Source organism: Leopardus geoffroyi, chromosome A1 (genome assembly GCF_018350155.1).
Source record: "Leopardus geoffroyi isolate Oge1 chromosome A1, O.geoffroyi_Oge1_pat1.0, whole genome shotgun sequence".
NCBI classification, from domain to species: Eukaryota; Metazoa; Chordata; class Mammalia; order Carnivora; family Felidae; genus Leopardus; species Leopardus geoffroyi.
The window spans coordinates 219,391,305-219,406,557 of NC_059326.1; the positions used below are offsets into that span (position 1 = coordinate 219,391,305).

General features: G+C 34.1%; 1 pseudogene; it reads right to left on the reverse strand.

Annotated features, from left to right (window-relative positions):
• Positions 1–13,594: 13,594 nt before the first annotated feature.
• Positions 13,595–14,949, reverse strand: LOC123606036 (annotated as a pseudogene).
• Between the last annotated feature and the right edge of the window lie 304 nt (positions 14,950–15,253).

Genomic DNA, 15,253 nt, shown 5'->3' on the forward strand with positions numbered 1-15,253 from the left:
TAAAAAGCAAAATTCAACTGAGTAAATTTGAAGATCTAATTGGATTTATTAAGTGGTTCATGAATTGGACACCATCCCCTCTGGCAAATAGAAACAATCTCCAATGAGCTGTACAGGATGGAAGGCTTTTATAGCCAGAAATGGGGAAAGAGTGGATTGTTCCAGGAAAGGTCACCTTTCCTTTAGGGAATGAAAGGGGTCTGTTGGACAGCTTACCTCAGTAGTGCTGACCAGGAAATTCCAGACTGACTAGTTAAGGTTAGATTCCTGGGAGGGGCTTAAAATGCAATTAGGTTAGGTGTTAAGTCTTCGTTTGCTGATGTGGGGTTTTGCACAAGTGACTCAATTGTGAACCTGTTGTTTCCTAAAAAAAAAAAAAAAGTGTGTGTGTGTGTGTGTGTGTGTGTGTGTGTGTGTGTGTGTATATATATATATATGCATATTTGCATATATATTACGGCCATATTTGCATATATATTATGGCCATATTATATGGCTCAGTCAGTTAAGCATCTGGCTCTTGAGTTGGGTTCATGGGACTGAGCCCCACACCAGGTTTTGTACTGACTGCACAGATCTTGCTTGGGATTCTCTCTCTCTCTCCACCCCACTCTGTCTCTCACTCTCTATTTCTCTCTCTGTCTCTCAAATAAACATTAAAAAAATAAAAGTAAAGAAAACTTATACATATGCATGCAAAGTAATAATGAATATTGCTAGTAACTGAAGATCATACCCTTCTGATTGCCACCTATGTGTGGTGATATTGCCTGATGTATTAAGCATAATCTCATTTCTTTCTCAGTTAACTACAGCTACATGGTTCTATTACCTCAGAATGTCATCATCACAAAATTATAAGGAAATTCACTGAAATAGCAGTCTCTCCCAACTTCCTCTTCATCTTCACCTTCCCCAAAAGAGGAGACTAAATAACACCTTTTTCCCCTATAAACACATTACTATGTATCACAAATACATAAGGATTTCACTATTATATCATTATCACAACAAAATATTTAAAATTATTAATTCATACCATGTAACTACAGTCTATGTTATTTTTCCAAAGTATCAAAAATATAGTTCTGCTGTTTTTTTTTTTGTTGTTTTTGATATTTGATTGAAGATCCAAATATGGCCCATTTTTAAACTTATTATAGCTTCTCCCTTAGTTTATCTTTTCATGCTGAATGTAGTTGACCTTTGAGCAACATGGGGATTAGGGGTGCCAATTCCTATGCAGTTGAAAATCTGTGTATAACTTTTGATCCCCCCCAAATTTAACTACCAATAGCCCACTAGTGACTATAAGCCTTACTAATAACACGAACAGTTGATTAAAACATATTGTGTATGTTGTATATATTATATACTATATTCTTATAATAAAGTATGCTAGAGAAAAGAAAATAATTTTTTCAAGTTTTTATTTGAATTCCAGTTAGTTAGCATACAGTGTAATATTAATTTCAGGCATGCAATATAGTGATCCAACACTGCCATCCAATACCAGGGGCTCATCACAAGTGTACTCCTTAATCCCCATCACCTGTTTCATCCATCACCCCACCCACCTCCATCCTGGTAACCATCAGTTTGTTATCTATAATTAAGAGTCTATTTATTGTTTTATTTCTCTCTGAGTGGAAAATATTATTAAGAAAATCATAAGGAAGACAAAATAGATTTACAATACTGTACTACATTTATAAAAATAAAAATAGGCCTATAAGTAGACTTATATGGTCAAACTCATGTTGTTCAAGGGTCAACTGTATTTATTTATTCATTATTTAAATGTAGCCCCTTGTACTATGTAGCATTTCCCACTTTCTCTATTCAGGTTGTTTCATTTTCATGGTATCATTTAGCATATTTCTATATGGCCTAAGTTTTATGTGAATGGGAAGTACGATTTTGACACTTGATAAATTCTAGGGAGGTCATTTTGAGTTACTCAGATAAGGGAAAATGGTTTAAATAATTGAGCTAAATAATTACCTTGCAGGAATAAGCTATAATAGAAATGGAAACTCGACGAATATTCTTTGAAAATTTTCAAATGGAATATGGGTTGATGGGAAGAGACATATTTATTTCTGATTTACTTAACCAAGGATTCAGTAATTGCCTGCACAGAGCACAAGTAAATGAATATAAATTAGAACGGCTTTCCCCTGTCCTACTCTTCTTCTCTAGGGACATACTACATGCAGATTATGTGTTGTTAAGAGTTGAAAACACAGAGACATTATTGTCTTTCAATAATCTTTTTATACACCAGGTTGCAGCATCTTCTTAAAAGATTTACATTGCTAATCTCTGCACTTCTCTTAAAATAAATACTTTTATAAATATCGTTGTCCCCTGCTAACTAAAGCAACACAGCCTTAGCTAGGCTGTGTCCTCATAGCAAAGCCAGCAGGATCCCTTTCCAGGTGACCCTGAACAATCTCTATTTTTAGGATCCCTGATAACCGCATTTCTACACAGAATATCTTCAAAGGCGTGGGAAAAAGGGCTAAATAAAAGGTACATCCAGACTGAATGTAGCCACACATGTTTTTAATCTAAGCCTATTGTATAATATTTTAAAGAACTATATGAGACTATGATGGACCAGAAATCTCTTACATAATACATTATGATGAAGGTGTTTGTGTGTGTGTGTGTGTGTGTTGTTTTTGTTTTTGTTTGTTTTTGTTTTTGTTTTTTCTGATAAAGACAGCGGATTAATCCAACTTCGTACCTGAAAAATAAAATGCTAAGAAATAAAATAGTTATGTTAGCTTTGTATACAATATTGTTCAGAACCTCTGATTCCTGTTTTACCACACATTTATTAGGTTACAATTGAACATTCTATTAATCTCACTAAAACTTTTGGGTGAAATTCAATTTTCATTAAACTCTGATGATAGTTTTATAAATAAAATTGTTGTAGCTATTAATATGTTGGTATATAAACATTAAAAAAGACCACAGTCTGGGGCGCCTGGGTGGCTCAGTCGGTTAAGCGGCCGACTTCGGCTCAGGTCATGATCTCGCGGGCGGTGGGTTCCAGCCCCACGTCGGGCTCTGTGCGGATAGCACAGAGCCTGGAGCCTGTTTCAGATTCTGTGTCTCCCTCTCTCTGACCCTCCCCTGTTCGTGCTCTGTCTCTCCCTGTCTCAAAAATAAACAAAACGTTAAAAAATTAAAAAAAAAAAAAAAAAAAAAGACCACAGTCACCATGTATTCAATACACTCTGCATGCGGTCATAGATGAGCTATTTGCACGTAAGATTTTAGGTGAATTAAATGACTTTAATGTTTTTTTTTCAAATTTCAAGATTCTATGAATATATTATTCCTGAAAAAATCTAAATTTATCTTCACAAATTTGGTTATGTATCACAAATTACCTGTAACTCCACAAATTACCTGTAACATGTAGTAATCTGATTCTTTTATTATACTTAATAAAATATAGCATCATTAAGCATAACATTTTTCATCACATTTTTTAATCAATGATTTAGCCTATCAGTTTAATTATATATGTTTGGTTGGAGAAGATAAGGATAATTTTAAAAACCAGTAACTCAAGTGTGACTGACTGCATTATCATTTGGTAAAATTGAAAAGGGATATATTTCACTATTTGCACTTTGTAAAGAAAAACTGTTTATATTTCTGGGCAGTTTGTTTTTTGAGCCTCCTTTCCCTCATTTGGCTCTAAAGACAACTATGTATTCTTTTGGCAAACAGCCCAACTTCATTGTCACTGCAATTGAATGGTATTGACCTCCCTAATTCCCCCCAATTGAGGAGTGGATATGTCTGGTCCATTAGAGAACCAAACCTCTCTGAAAAGTGATTGGGAAAGGAAATACATGGTAGAAACAAATCCTGTTTCATTTCCTTCTTTCTGGACATATGAGAAAATATATTTTCCAGCATTTCCTTCACTCAGGTAGCTGGATGTTACTGAATTCTTGGCAAGTCAATTCAGAGTGTATTTTTTTTGTGTGTGTTTTCTCTCTCTTCCCCTGCTATGGAGATTTTAAGGTCATGAGTTAAAGATGGCATGACGGAAGGGTGGGAAAGAGTCTTTTGACCTACATCAGTCATGGCTTGAGCAACAAATAATGCTTTCTTACGTTAAGCTACCATTACAGTATGTATTTATGACTGCAGCAAGTCCTAAACCTACTCTGACTGACAGGGATGGGCATGCAACCCCAGGCCAGTGAGACTTAGTTTAAATTGTTGGTGGAACTATTATAAGTGTAATCAGTCCGTTTCTTTGTGTTGCCAAAAAATAAAACGTAAAGTTAGATGTTGCTGGAGATCAACTTGTTTTGTGGGGAGATTCAGCTGAACTTAGGGTGGAAATAAAGAAGCAAGAGCATGATGTTATTAGACCATCTGAATGTTCATCTCTAGCCATATTGGAACCTTTGAGTTACATAAGCAAATAAATGTTCCTTTTTTCTTAAGTCAATATGTGTTTTTGATCATTTGCATTTTTTTTTAATTTTTTTTTTCAACGTTTATTTATTTTTGGGACAGAGAGAGACAGAGCATGAACGGGGGAGGGGCAGAGAGAGAGGGAGACACAGAATCGGAAACAGGCTCCAGGCTCTGAGCCATCAGCCCAGAGCCCGACGCGGGGCTCGAACTCACGGACCGCGAGATCATGACCTGGCTGAAGTCGGACGCTTAACCGACTGCGCCACCCAGGCGCCCCTTGATCATTTGCATTTTAAAGAGCTAAAATTGATAATGGCCATAGAACTTCCAGTATGTTTTCTACAAACTTACAATGCCCATATTTTGACCTTTGAAGATGAGGAGTCTCATTTAATTGATTTACTCTGTGACTATAGAAATGACAATAAATAGAAAAGCTTCTCTTTTAAAATCTCCCTTATTTGATGTTCTACCAGAGATCCAGCATCATTCTCATCCTGAAATGGTTCTGTGTTTTGCTTCTTGGTGCAACTTAATTAAAATTAACCTCCGGATAGTTTCTATTCACCATATTTTGTGTTAACATATAAAAACTTACACATGCACACACATACACACACTTACATTATTACCACTTTTAAAGTATAATTTAAAAATTATAGTTAAATCCTGATTCCACAGACAATTATAACATCCAAGCTCATGTTGAACACACGTTTGTTTGTTGAATCATATTTTTAGCTATGAAAGTATTTAATCCTATCACATACCTGCTGAGCTCTAGAAAATCTCTACTCCTTAAAAATCAATTTTACAAACTTAATTTTTCTTGTTTTTCCAATTTTATTAGGCTAAATCTTATAAGCTCTGTGTTAAAATTAAACTACAAAAACTTCCTGAATCTTATTTTTATTGATTTTTCCAGACACAGCTTTAAAAACGGCTACTAGATAAACACTGCAGAAGAATTTTGTCCGGTGTATGAAGACTCTGAGGATTATTTATTTATATAGGATTATCTATGTGAATTTGAATTATAAATGTCCCATTTTAATTTAGTGGACTGTATTTAAAACTTATTTTTTGTATGTGTTAAATCACAAATCAATTGGTGCCAATAATACAGCATATTTGTTCAAATTTTATTATTCTGGGTCCTCAACATCGGTTTACATATAGAGATGTAAAATACTATCATAATGAATATTGAAATGTAAAATAAAAATAATATTCTTTAGAAAAATACATAATTTATTTTAAGGAGAACACTTAAAAATATAGGCTCATCTTTTACAATATAGCCTTATTATCAACTAACAGAGTTAGCCTTCTCTTTCCCTTGAATTATAAGTTTTTCAGACCTCCTATAAGGTCTGTATTAATTTGTTTATTGATTGATTTAATAATTATATATAGCTACTGGATTTACTGTAAACTATTGATCCCACTCCTAAAGGTTGCCTGCAGACTGAACTCAACACTACTGAAATATTTCACTAATATAAGTTAAGAGAATTGTTATTTTTTACCCTTATGTCTGAATACTGTCAGTTGAGTAATGTAAATAAGCCTGATTAGCTGTTTCAGGAAGCAGAGTCGTAAAGCAAACGAACTAAAATTCTAAGACCCTTTGTTTACATGGACTGATTACTTTCCAAAAATTGTGTTTGCTAAATTTTGTCCTTTCAATGCTGGTCAAGATGCCTGGTACAATGCAACCATATAAAAGAATTAAATTAGTTATTGCAAATAACCCAGAGACATCTGCTAATATTGTTAAATCAAACTCCATGTCTCCATTTAAGTCATTGAATAAAGAAGTACTTATATGTAATGATGACATTTGAAAATGGTCCATTATTCAACAGTTTTTCAACTAAATAGAACACCTTCCAAACGAGAACATGATCTGGTGTACATCTGAGATACAAGTTTCTTAAAACATGCTCTGAAATTAGTTATCTGTAGTAAATACAGACTACGCCTTGATTATAGGTAAGTCTACTTAAATAAGGTGAATTCATTGTGGCTTATGCAAACACAGGTTTCTTCATAGATTTCTTCATTGGAAGACCACACTGTTCTGGGCTTAGAGAAAGCCAAAGAACACTTAAAGAAAGCTAATTAATATCCAACAGCTACACCACATGGTGGAGTGGATCAGTGACAGAAATGGCAACAGTGGACTTTTAGACACCAGGCTTCCTATTACTTGCTTATGGAGAGTGTTATTTTCCTTTAGATTATGTAAGATGGGGGTTACAAATACAAATGCTCAAGAAGGCAGATTTTTTTTTTTTACATTTTGAAGGGGGCAGCAAAATATCTAGTTATGAAAATATATGAGATTTCCCAATTGAAAATATTGCCTATATTAGTTTTAGAAACAACAATTTGCAGTCTAAACAAAATACATTAAACAAGATGTCTCTACCACATGAGTGACCAGTGTGATTTAAGTGCCCAAGGGCCTTGAATAATACAGTGGAGATAAGAAGGAAGAAACAGCATGCAAAAACCGTGCTCCTGGCAATCAAACATGTTTAGTACCCAAGGAAGACTAACGTTTCCCTCAGCTTGACTAACTTTTAGATGCTTCTACCTGACTCTAGACCCTGACCTCTTTTTTTTCTTAGAATATTTACTCTAGAAAACTTATAAACTCTTTCTGTGCCCTGTTGAGATGAAGTTTCTTGCCAGTTTTACAAACCAGTAAAGCCCTTGTCAAGTTCCTGGGAGTCATCCCTTTGAATTGTAATCATCAAGGATAACAGCACTACCATCTGCCTCTGTCAATCAGAAGGCAAGAGGCTAACTGTAATGGGCAGGGATGAGCAAATACAAATGACCGTGATCAAAAAGAAAAAAAAAAAAAAAACCCTTGCAAACTCAGGAAAAACTGAATGCACCTGGCACATCCTATACACCAATGCCACCCCCCTGAGGTCCTCAGTACTTTTGTACTAACTTACTCCAGGGCTTAAGAACCCTCCCACCTTTCCTCTGAGTGGAATTGAGTTCAAAGGGAGTTCTGTCCCCTCTCCACTCTTCCAATAGCCATGAAGAAAGTCTTCCTTGACTGTTGAACTTTGTTCGGTGTGATTTTTGTTTTGACAGTGTTTCAACATTTTAAACTTCATTTAGAGAAATAGGAGGAAAGTGATTAATTATACTCCAGGCATGTTAGACTCATTTGTTCAGATTACACACTGCAGTTACTTGTGTTCTAATGGATTTTACCCATTGGGCAGTTTCCTAGGCAAGACTGGTTTAGTTTTCTCCTGTATCTCTCATGACAAGAAGGGTATTCGGTTGATAACAGGCACTCGCTACATGTCTTTGAGTGACATGAATATGATATAGATAGATAGGTCTGTCCAAGCCACTAAACTAGTTACCCTGTGAACAACGACAACGACAACAACAAAAGTATAAAAGGGTTTAAAAATGATAAGAGTCAGAAGTGGTAGAGTCGAAAGTGCACAGTTTTAGTAAGCTGGATGTTATTTTGATACAACTGCATTCATTTATTGGCTATATGATCACAGATGACATTGTTATCCTGTTTCACTACAGTGTGTTTATTAGAGAGATAATAGCAACATTATCAAATATTATGTCGAAGGCTTTTGATATTTAGAAGTTTTTGATAACATTGTAAAATAATAGTTAAATATGGTTTATTATCCTCAATTTTTTACTCTAAAATAATTACTGTAAGCAAGATCATACTGATTTATGTTGGGGTAATATATAATTATTTGGGAAAGATACTGGATAGAAATATTAGGAGTTGTAATCATTTGAAACTCTTCCTGTTTTCAATCCTATTAGTACTTTACTTTCTGTTGTTATTAAAAAAAAAACTGACATATTTTTTCCCTACCATGAATTCCTTTTCATACTTCCAGAACATTTTCAAGGATTATCTTGACTATCATATCTCTGCTAAGCCAATAATAGGGTCATTCACTCTATGTTCTTTTAGTGTCTTTTATATATTCCTGATATGAAACACATTTTAATGCATTGTACTTGTGTATATTTGACTAAACTGAGACCTTCTTCATGTAGGAAATATGACTATTTTGTTGTTTCTTGGAGGCCTATCATCTGTGTCTGGCGTATAATACATCCTCGATATTCAATTTTTGATTGGTTGGCTGGCTGGCTGACTGAGGCCATTTTTCTCAATTTTTGTTCAAAGTGAATAAAACATGGGGAATTAAGAGAAACTTTTAAGATAAATAAAAACAAAATTATTTTTAGCCACTTCCAAAAATAACAATTTTGGCAAAGATTAATAGGTTGGAATAATAGGCTTTGGTTGACTTGAAATGCCCAGAATATACCGAAAATACTTCATTGTTGTCACTCAAAATTATCCTTATTTGTTTATTGTTAATGGACTGACAGATACAAAGGAGAAAATACACACACACACCCCACACACACTTAGAATGTCTCTCTGTGCCACTGTTTGACAAAACAAAATGTGTCAGGAATATTATAATAATTTCTATTTGGCTCTGCAAATTATTGTTTGCAAAGTCAGAATGCTTCGTGGTTTTGAACAGACATCAACATGAATTGCTTTAAAGATACCAGCATTTATTATGTCATTTCTCTGTGCTGGGCACCAGCTACATATTTTCTATTCCGTTTAATCTACAGGTTAATCCTTGGGTTTCCTTATTTCTGGAAAGAATCTTATGATTAGAAAATAACTTTGTCTAAGTTCTCTCAGCTAATATGAGGTAAAATCCAAATTTGGGTATAGGGATCTAAGACTCTAAACCTTATGTTTTTATGTATCATCCTATATTCCACTTGTACAGAAACACCTGTACAGTCTCTTAAACCTTTACAGTTTATAATAAAGGTCGTTTATGAAAGGCTGAATACATTCGCATTATGTAATTACCTTGGCTTTAGCAGAGTATAGGAATGGAATGTATGTGCCTAAAGTATAGATATTATGCTAAAAGATTGATGTAAAAATATGTCTTGAGTATATTCTTTGCCCCAGTGGAGGTAAAACAGAAATAATTCATTTTGGAAGAGAGAGAGCAATAACTTTTCTTAAGAATAGAAAGGGATGGCAACCTTGTTGTACCCAAGGCCTCATAGATATCATGTAACCTTCTCATTTTTACAACTAACAATTTCATATGGATTCATTACTTTATAAAGAAGAGGGAGTGCAAGAGAGAAAGAGAGTCTATGAAAGGCATTTTATGATACCCATTATGTGCAATCAAGTTAATGATGAAACTGCATTTTCTGTAGTACTCCAAAGAATTAGAAGCATAGAAATACAAATCACACCTTCTTAATTAGAACAAATTAATTACTAGAAATGATGAAAACAATTTGCAATCAATTTATTCTCCCTCAAATTACATATTAGTTTCTATATGTATTTCTAGCTAGAAGTACAATTTTTGTTTATTAACATTTGTTACCAAGTACTGTATATCATCCATAATTCTGGGTTATTAAATTCCTGAAGCATGCAGTACAGCAAACTTAATAGATTTTATGCAAATTGTTATATAACAAAATAAGAGCAGATGCTACTCATCACATCAGAATCTTTCAAAAACAGCTTCATATTTTTGTTAAAATTAAACAAAACATACAGGTACCTTTGTGGCCATTAACTTATTTTAACCCATTCCTTATAACTGTTTTTAGCCATTCTCATAACCTTTTGCACCACATTATGACAAAATGTCTGATTCAACATTCTTTTGTATTAAGTTACTATCTTTGACTTCTTATTAGGATCTATGGGATAATTTATGCATACCAACATTTTCACCACCGAACAAGGTATAGATAAATTGAGGACAAAATTCAGCTTTGGGTATAGCTCAACAGTTAAACTACAAACAACATGAAAATTTTAAGTGCCTAGTTTTGTGTTTATATGTATTAATATATAAAATAAGCATGTAAATACCTGCTCACAAACATACACATTTATAACCTATGTCATTTCAGTTGTGTTTTCTTTCTAAATTCAAGAAATACAATACAGAGATAATTGTCTCAAGAACAATTATATGTAGACATTAAATCTGAATGCAGCACATTTTTTAAGTAAGTTTTTTTCAAAGATTATTTTTGAGAGACAGAGAGAGACAGAGGGTGAGCAGAGACAGAGAGGGAGACACAGAATCCTAAGCAGTCTCCAGGCTCTGAGCTGTCAACACAGAGCCCAAGATGGGGCTCAAAGTCACAAACCATGAGATCATGACCTGAGCCCCCCAGACACCCCTGAATGCGGTACACTTTTTAATTCTGTGATTTTACTAATCTTTGTATACAGATAGAACATTGAATTTCATAATTATACTGAACTTTTATAAAATAGCTCTTAGAGTTATAACAGTGCAAATAATGATTTGTTGAGGAATTCACATACATTTTTACTTAAATTTTGAAAATTACATAGTGCAAGTGATCATTTTGGGTATAGGCAAAGAAATCAAACATAAGTTGTGATAGCTGAAGTAAGTTTGAGGAAGGTCACTTTGTCAGTCTACTGGTCTCCTAAAAAAAAAAGTGTATGAAATCACATGAGACAATGTATGTATCAAGCTAAACACAGTGATTCTGCTCCTTATGTAATGAAGAGTTTAATTTGAGATATAATAGGGCAAAACAAGGAGAGAGGCATATGTATCTTTATAGGACACAAAAGAGCCAAAAGAGTCTTATTCATTATTGTATTTCTCAGTGGAGAGATATAAAGGGATCGTCCATTGTGCCTATACTATGAGATATATTTCAACACAAAATTTTTAAAAATGAAAGTAAGTATGGGAACTGGAAATTGAGCAAAGAAACAAACAGGTGTCATGAATTAACAGGTGAAATAAACAGGTCAAAGTGTTTGGAAACCATATTGAAAAAAATAATTTCCCTTGGATTATTAACAAAATTGACATTATCACAGTACAGTAAAATAATAACATACTAACAAAATATTTTAACTACCTAACCACTTAAAAATTAGGTGAACCTCAAGCTACCTATTTGATCAAGTGGAAAATTCTTTATTTTATACAGAGTATTTGGCAAATAATATAAATATCTATGGATTATGGTTATAATTCTTCTCACAGATATATATCATAAATTCATATTATTTTTATTAATTGAGAATAATTTAAAATTAATGGACAGAACATGGTTATTTGATAATTTATGAGTTTATTCTTCAGAATTAAAAGCTTTCATCAATTTTAACAGTAACTTCTCCAAGGAAAATTAAAGATACTTTTAAAAATAACACTCAAAATTATATCATAACTCAAAAATATATTAACAATAAATAATCAAGGTTTATAGGTTAAAAGTATCTTGAATATACACCACAAGTGCATTTCAGTAAATGGAGACTAATTAATAATTCTTTAATGGTAAAATAAATGGCAGAAAAATCAGATTTCCTCAGTTTAGGGACTCATATAACATAATTTTATTTTAAATTGTAGATTTCCCCCACAAACTTAAAAATTTACTTTAAAATTCACATGGAAAATGAAATGCATAAAAGATAGAATAGTATGTGTACTGTTGCCATAAATAATATAAAGGTATTATAAAATCCATTGATTAAATAATTGTGATGCTGGCCCAGCAACAAATATGCAGATCAATGAGCAGAACACAAATTATTAATTAAAGAAGAAATTTATTAGATAAAACCGGCATTTCAAATCAGACAGGAAACGTGTGGATTATTCAATGAATAACATGATTAACAGTTGTTAATAATGTAGTTGCTATTTCTGATCTGTCAGCTTTCCTTTGAAATAGTGATGTGGCTCTATTCTTAATGCTTAGAATCTTTGTTGTTATTTTAATTATAGTGTGTTTCTTTTGATCATTTTAAGACTTTTGCCCAATTTGAATGCTGTAATATAGATAATTTTTAATATCAACAGTATTATCTCTTTAAATATGATTCATATTAAGCTTACTTTCTTTACTTTTAGTTATAAGAATATATTTAAGAATAAAAATGTGTTAAATAGTTATATACATATACATCTCTATATCGTATAGAGCTTTTTAAGATGATCTTGGCTTTGTTTCCCTTAAGATCCTAGAGAGATTTCTTTTTAAATATTAAAAATAGAAACAATCACCTAGGGGAGGGAAAAAGCCATGGACTGAGACATCTTGACATACTAATTATTTGAAAATTTTAATATGAAGTCCTTAAAAGCTATGGAAGCTATCATAAGTCCTCACTACTTTTTTAAATGTAGTATATAAATTGTATGAGTGCAAACATCAAGTTTATGAACTATGCTTAAACTTTTTAGCAACATAGAAGTCAACCCTAGACAATTGTGAAAGTAAAACAAGTTCTCTGAAACATGAGCCCTGAGATTTTTTAAATATTTTGGTCAAGTTGCAGCAGGGAACAGTCTGGCACAGCTCAGGGTAGAAGAAAATATGTGTTAAAGCACTACTGTTAGTGGTACTGTCCAGATACTTTGAAAAAAGGTCAAGAGCAACGAAATGACTTTTGAGAGGTTTAATTATAAGTAATTTTATTAGTTACTATATGAAATACTAGCACACAGTATATACGGATGCCTTTGGGAATTAAACGAACACAAATTTTACAAACACAAAAATTAACCTGAACCCATTCTTTGTAACATAAACAAACATGAGCCCAAAAGAGATCTTAGACTTAAATATAAAGAATAAGGTTACAAAACTTTTAGGATGAAACACATTAGAATGCATTTGGAACCTTGACTAAGGCACAGTCTTTTTAGAAAACCAAAGAAAAATATATAAAAAGCAAATTGACAAGTTAGTTTGCATAAAAATTAATAGTCACAGATTGAAATAAAACATTTGATAAAGAAATTATTTCTTGTTTTTTGTTTGTTTATTTGTTTTTGTTTTGATATTTTTGAAAAGGAGCTCGCCTTATTGGGGGGAGAGTACGGCACGTGACCAACAGATGAAGGCAGCCCAGTGGGCACCCTGCACATCACACTCAAAAAGGGACACAGGAGGTTTTACTAAGAAAGATCAACTGGAACATGGGTTCCTCTGGGCAACTTTCCCAACCTCATACCTCTGAGGAGTCAGGACACTCTCACAGATAGAGCCCCTCAGGGGTGCCGCCTTGTTTTTTGTTTTTGTTTTTGTTTTTTATAAAGAACATTTGCTTTAGATTTTTTTGGAGTCTTCATTTGTTGCTTTCATTCTATGTTCTCTCAAGGCCATCAGACCAACTTCTGTACAGATTGTCTGGATGTCGGCCCCAGAGAAGTCATCTTTAGCCATGATCAAGTCATCCAGTGTAACATCATTGGCCAAGGTCATCCTGCTTGCGTGCATCTGAAAGACGTGCTTCTTAGTCTTTTTATTGGGCAGGGGGAACATAATTTTCCTGTCAATGCAGCCTGGTCTGGTGAGTACTGAATCCAAAGTTACCATTCGGTTTGTGGCCATGATCACTTTCATGACACCCCTTGAATCAAATCCATCCAACTGGTTCAACAGTTCCAGCATTGTTCATTGAATTTCTCTCTCACCACTGGAATTTGAGACATAACTTTTTGTTCCAGTGGCATCAATTTCATCAATAAACACGATGGATGCTGCATATTCTTCTGCAACTCAAAACAATTCCTGAAGGAGGTTAGGCCCATCACCTAGATACCTCTGAATAAGTTCAGAACCAACCACTCAAAAAAGTGGCTGAGGTTTGGTTTGCTACTGCTTTGGCTAATAAGGTTTCACCTGTGCCAGGTGGCACAGAATGACCCCCTTTTGGGTACTTTATGCCCCTCCCTTCATAATATTCATGATGAGTTGGAGGAAGCTCCACAGATTCCTTAATTTCCTGGATTTGGTTGTCCAGCCCCCCAACAACAGCATAGGTTTCCTGGTGGGGGTGCTTTTTTACCTTCATCACTGTGATCAAGGGTCTGTGTCATCCATGAGCACCTTTATGATGGCATATACCTTGTGGCTAAGCAAGACCGAGCAGCCTGGCTCCAGCAGATCCTTGTCTACAGTGTAAAGAATGCTGACGTAGTGTTCTGAGCCCACAGATGTAGACACGATGGCATGATTGCCCTCAATGATCTCTTCCAACATTCCTACTGACATTGGGTTCCCTTCAGATCATCCACCTTTGATCTTTCCTCCTCTTGCTTTTCTTCTAAAAGTTTCATTTGTTCCCGATCTCTAATGAATTCTTCCTCCATGAGAAAATAGTCTTTTCAGTAACTTTAACTGGCGTGGAGTGTGAGGTATCTCCGTGTTAGCTTGCTGACAGCATCTGATCTCCTTGTCTTCTTTTTCTTTTTCCCCACTCTAGTTGGCCCGGGAAGTTTGTATTTCTTTTCCTTGTCCTTTTCATCCTTCTTGCCACCTCCAGGGCCATGACCACCACTCTGACTTTGACCCATCTTGCTTCAGCCCCTCCAACCGCCACTACCAGAAGTGCTGATAATGAAATTATTTCTGAAATAGATAAAAAATTTCAAAGTTCAATAATAAGAAAGCAAACAATCCAATAAAAAGGAACTCAAAATACTTGAACTAAACTACAACAAAGTAGAATTATGGATAGAAAATAAGCACATCAAAAAAAAAGTTCAACATCTTTAGGCACTAGAGAAATGCCAATTAATACCAAAATGAAATGTTACTACACACCTGCCTACAGGAATGGATAAAATTGAGGCAAATAAATAAGCAAAACTGATCCTACCAAGAATTGGTGAATATGTGGAGTGCAACT